This window comes from Carlito syrichta, unplaced genomic scaffold (assembly GCF_000164805.1).
Source record: "Carlito syrichta isolate Samal-C Ts95f unplaced genomic scaffold, Tarsius_syrichta-2.0.1 Scaffold308846, whole genome shotgun sequence".
Classification (NCBI taxonomy): Eukaryota; Metazoa; Chordata; class Mammalia; order Primates; family Tarsiidae; genus Carlito; species Carlito syrichta.
In genome coordinates, this window is record NW_007252942.1 from 498459 (window position 1) to 504458 (window position 6000).

General features: G+C 37.4%; 1 protein-coding gene across 1 annotated transcript in view; it reads left to right on the forward strand.

Annotated features, from left to right (window-relative positions):
- The window catches only part of TAF4B (TATA-box binding protein associated factor 4b), a 150420-nt gene that overhangs the window by 61344 nt on the left and 83076 nt on the right, over positions 1 to 6000 (forward strand). The gene's annotated exons all lie outside the window — the stretch shown is intronic.

The window sequence follows — 6000 nt, forward strand, 5'->3', positions numbered from 1 at the left end:
TTTCATTTTTTGTGTGTGACTATTGTGAATGGGATTGTGCTTTTTATTTGGGTCTCTGCCTCCTTGTTGTTGGTATATAGGAATACAACTATCTTTTGCACGTTCATTTTGTACCTTGAGACTTTGCCAAAGTCCTTTATCAGTGCAAGCAGGTTTTTGACAGATTCTCTTGGATTTTCAAGGTATAGGATCATATCATCAGCAAAGAGGGATAACTTAACTTCCTCTTTTCCTATTTAGATACCCCTGGTTTCCTTCTCTTGTCTAATTGCCCTAGCTAGGACTTCCAACACAGCGTTGAACAAGAGGGATGAGAGTGGGCAGCCCTGTCTTGTCCCAGTTTTCAGGGGAAATGTTTCCAGTTTCTGTCCATTTAGCAGTTTGTTAGCTGTGGGTTTATCATAGATGGCGCTTACTATTTTGAGATATGTTCCTTCTATACCTAGGTGTTTGAGGGTTTTTATCAAGAAGGGATGATGGATTTTTATGTTAATGTTTTTAAAGAATCAATTTTTTGTTTTATTTTTGTCTATTATTTATCTTTGTCTATATCATTGATTTGATTTTTAAATTTTTTTTAAAGAAAAACATTCTTTTTTACTTGGGTTTATGGTATTCCTCTTTTTTTTAGCTTTTTAAGGTGGAAATTTAGATCATTAAATCGAAATCTCCTTTTCTAATGTAAGCATTTAAAAGTATAAATTTCTCCTTAAATACTGATTTAGCATCCAACTGATTATAGTGTTTTGTTTGCATTTTCACTTATGTCAAAACATTTTTCTCCTTTTATAATTAGTGCACATATTTGAAGCATTTCTAGATATCTTATTTGTTTTCTAACATAATTTGCGATCAAAAAATTAAATATTCTATATAATTTCAATATCATTAAATTTATTGAGACTGCTTAATGTGGCCAGTTTTAATGAATATCTTAAGAGCACTTGGGGAAAAATATATAATATTCAGTTTATGGGGAGTAGTTTTGTTTTTTTGTATATGACAATTTGTTGAAGGTAAGTACCTTCTGAATCTTCTTCCTATCTTCTGAATCCTGGTTTTTTTTCTTTTTCTTTTTCTTTTTTTTCACTATTTCCATCATTTATTTAGAGTGGGTATTAAAACTCCCACTGTGATTCTTGATTTACTTGTTTTTTTTCCTTTAGTTCTGTCTGTATTTGAAGCTCCATTATTAAGACACCTCAAGCCCTAGGAATGTGACTGCATAGACTAGAGAGTGCTCTCAGGCCAAAAGTCACAAACTCACAAATTGTACTCATTGTTGTTACCAACACCCAAGGGTTGACTTTCCTCCAGTTTCTGCCAGCTTTGGTTACCTTTTAAAAAATTGTATGTCAATTTTGTAGTTGTCACTAATCAAGCTATTCTGTCTTTACCAGAAACCTCAACCACCATTTGTTGTTTAGTGGATTATTGTACTTTGGTTTACATATCTATCTTTGCCTGTATGTACTTGAACAGTTAGTTGTAGTTTTATTTTATTTTCATTTCCATAGCGATAGTATCTCAGCCTAGAGTGCAATTGTGCAGTTATAGTTCACTGCTGCCTTGAAGTCCTGGGCTCTCATGGATCCTCCTGCCTCAGCCTCCTGAGTAGTTTGGACTACAGGTGCTCACCACCACATGGGACTAAGTTCTTAAATTTTTTGGAGATATGAGGTCTTGCTATATTGCCCAGGCTGGTCATGAACTCTTGACCTCATATAATCCTCCCACCTTGGCCACTCAAAGTGTTAGGATTATAGGCGTGAGACACCATGTCTGGCTATTTGTAGTTGTTTTAAAGTCAGATTCTTTTTTTTTTTTAGATTAGAAAACATAGTTTATTTTAAAACTAAACTAAAGAGAGAGAGGAGACTCACCTCCCTCAAAGAGCACATAATCACACCATAGCTTAGCAAGACAATGGCCCTAAAGTCAGATTCTTAGTGCTTCCAATATCCAGGTTACCTGTCAGTCTATTTCTGTTATCTGATTTTTTTAGTCTGTTTCTTGGTGCACTTGGTAATATTTAATTTAATGGTAAATTTATATGAAAAAGCATTATAGGAAGTTGGGATTAGTTCCCTCCAGTTCCTGGCAGGCAGTAGAGAAAGAAATCGCTTTAATCTACTCAGTGAATGAACTAGTTCAAATCTATTTGTAATCTTTCCCAGATTCTATGTAACCTTGGTTCCCTCACCTTAGGATGTAGTCCCTCAAGGATTTCAACTAAGACTTAAGATGCTTTTCTTTGCTGGATTGTGAACCTAAAACCGTTGCTGATTATGCATCTAAAACCCAGCGTGTATTTTATAACCTTTTTGCTTTACTTCCTTGATTTTTTCTGTAGAGCTTCAGTGGTAAATATCTCCCTTACTCTATAGGATTATGACCCATCCCTCAAGTCCTGACAGCTGTGGACTTCAACTTTTAGTCTGTCCACTCTCATCAGATTGCCTGATGTTCTATTGACTTTTCTGTCATGGCTTCTTAGTATCTTGTTCCATATCCAGAATCAGAACGTACCCAAGGGAAAGACAACATGGAGAAAAATGGGGTTTCTTCAATGAGGTGCTCTTTTCTCAGGGCTGTTGCACCTGAAGACCTGGCCCTCTTAGCAGCTCTCTGATGTCCTCAAATAAACTTATCAAAAAATACTTTGCTGGGCACGGAGGCTTAGCCTGTAATCTGAGCACTTTGGGAGGCTAGGCGAGAGGATTGACTGAGCCTGGGAGTTTGTGACCAGCCCAGGCAATTTGGTGAGACCTCGTCTCTACAATAAATCACAAAACTAAATCACAAAAACTAGTCGGGCGTGGTGGCGTGCATCTGTATGTAGTTCCAGCTACTTGGAAGACTGAGGTGGAAGGATCACCTGAGCCCAACAGGTCAAGGCTGTGATGGCCGTGAGCGTGCCACTGCACTCTAGCTTGGGTGACAAGAATGAGATTCCAACTCAAAAAAACAAAACCTTTTTCTGACCTTTTGTTCTCAAAACAATTGTCTGATATAAGTAATGTTCTATAACAAAAGCAGAAGTCCTTTTGTACTTTGTGTTACAAGTTAGTGCTCTTCAATTCTCCTTTATGGTATATTTTGATAAGCAGAAGTTAATTTTAAAGTTGTTGAGTTTGGCAGTTTCTTTTATGATTCGTGCTTATTTATGCCTTATTTAAATGGTCTTTCTGGTGATCACAAAAATAGCTTTCTTTACTGTCTTGTAAAAGTTTTGAAGTTTTGTTTTTAAGTCTTTTTGTCTTCATGAGTTAAAGTATTTCTTTTGTTTTTTCCCATGGTGTAGAGTAGGGATCCTAACTCATTTTTTCCCCGTATGTATAACCATTTGTTCTAGCAGCATTATTGAAGAATTTGTCCTTCCTCAGGGATCTGTAATGTCTCCTATGTCATGTGCATGTGGGTCTTCTCCGAGCTATTTGCGCTTTCAGTTAATTAACCTTTTTAAAAAAACTCTAATTAAGGGAGAGTTCATCTTTTTTCTCTATTTTATTTTACTGGTCAGGTTTTAAATTTCCAATAGCATACTGTTCAATTTACTATAGCTTTAAAATAAGTTTTTAATCTGGTAAGGCATATCCCCTACCTGCTTTTTCTTTTCCTTTCTGTTCTTTTCTTCTTCTGCTTCTGTACCTCCTCTACCCTCTTCTTGATTTCCTTGGCTGTGCTTGGGCTTTTGCTATTACCTGTAAGTTTAACAGTCAACTTGTTAAGTTCTAGCAAAAATTCCTGTTGGAATTTGAATTTGGCATGGCCTGAGTTTATTGATCCATTAAAGTAATATAATTTTATCTATACAAATTGTACACAGTTTTGTTGTATTTATCTATTATATTTATTCTTAAGTACTTTTGCTGCTATTATAAGTGATTTTTCTTTTTTTTGAGTTAGAGTCTCACTCTGTCACCCAGGCTGGAGTACAGTGGCACACTCATGGCCACCCCAGCGTCGACCTGCGGGATTCCGGCAATCCTTCTATCTCAGCCTTCCAAGTAGCCGGAACTACAGGCATACATTACCTCACCTGGCTAATTTTTTATGTATCGTAGAGACGAGGTCTCACCAAATTGCCCAGACTTGTCTTGAACCCGCGGGCTCAGGCAATCCACTCGCCTTGGCCTTCCAAAGTGCTGGGATTACAGGCTGAGCCACCAAGCCTGGCCTATAAGTGATATTTAAGTAAAATAACCTTTTCTGTTACTAGTATGTAAGTTTTGTTTTGTGTTTTGAGTTGGAGTCTCACTCTGTCACCCAGGCTGAAGTGCAGTGGCACGCTCATAGCCACTGCAGCCTCAACCTGCTGGGTTTAGGCTATCCTTACGCCTCAGCCTTCCAAGTAGCTGGAACCACAGGCATGTGCCACCATGACCGGCTAATTTTTTTTGTTATTATTACAGAGATGAGATCTCACTATGTTGTCTAGCCTGATCTCAAACCCCTGGGCTAGGGCAGTCCTTTCACCTCCGCCTCCCAAAGTGTGGGGATTACAGGCGTGAGCCACTGTGTCTGGCTTAAGTTCTTATTTCTAATAATTCTTTAGGTTATTTTAGGTTATTATAGGTTGACTTTTTTCTTTTTTTGCTTTCAGCACTTCAATGATTTCATATATGTATTCACATTCAGAGATAAGCATGCAGGGAAGTTTGATTCACCCTGAATCGGTCCACAGGGAAACAGCAATTTATTTGAAATTCCAGTGACTTCAAAAACTGGAGGGTCAAATATTGAATGTTAAACATGATCATAAAATGTTTAAAAATAAAACCTGGGACCACAAAAAATGAGAAAGAGACAATTATTTTTTAAAAATGATACAGAGTTTTAAACAATAACTAAATAGGACATTTAGAAGTAAAAAATGTACTTATTGGACTTAAAACTTCATTGGATGGGTAAATCAGATTAAACCTGAGGGTCTAATCTGAATTTGCTTTATTCCAGAGAGGATTTGTGACTGTTTTGGTAGAAATTGAGGATTACTGTTGATTTGGAACCATTTTAGTCTTGTTCTAGGGAAACTAACTTACCCAGGAGTCTCAGCCAGTTTTCCCACTTTAAGCAAGAACCAGTGGAGGTCACAGACACTTAATCCAGAGGCCGTTATTTCTTTAGGCTGTTCTAACTGCTTATTTTTACTGACACCTTTTTTTGACAGAGTATGTGAACCTGACAATGGAATGAAAGTGTCTTTTGCTGGTCTAGTTATGATGTTGTGTAATTGCTCTTTAGTAAATCTAGTCCACTTACTGCCTGAAGCAAAAATGCTGCCATTCGTTTTTTCTTTTGTTTTTTTTTTTGATTTGGAGTCTCACTCCGTCACCCAGGCTGGAGTGCAGTGGCACACTCACAGCCACCCCAGTGTCGACCTGCTGAGCTCTGATAATCCTTCCGCCTCAGCCTTCCAAGTAGCCGGAACTACAGGTGCATGCTACCATACCTGGCTAATTTTTTATTTATTGTAGAGATGAGGTCTCACCAAGTTGACGGGGCTGGTCTCGAACCCTCAGGCTCAGGCAATCCACTGTCCTCAGCCTTTCAAAGTGCTGGGATTGCAGGTTGAGCCACCAAGCCTGGCCCATTAGTATTTTCTTTGGGAAATTTCTGGCTTATTACTTTTTCTCATTTATCTGTTGACCACTTATGGGTTTCTAGACTTATGTTTATATATAATAGAATAATTCTTTGTTGTATATGTTGTAAATATCTTTATTCTGGTCTTTTCTTTAACTTAGAACTTTGCCTTCAGTGTCTTGTATATGGAAATTTAAAATCACAGTATTAGGTTCAGCAGTCTTCCTTTATGACTTTTGAATTCTAATCTGTCCTTCTATAGTACGAGCCCAGAATGAGGAGCTTCTGTATTTTCTTCAAATATATCTGTGCACACTTACCTCACATATGCACATTTATATATATATATATATTTTTGTTTGTTTGTTTGTTTGTTTGTTTGTTTTTGAGTTGGAGTCTCACTCTGTCGCC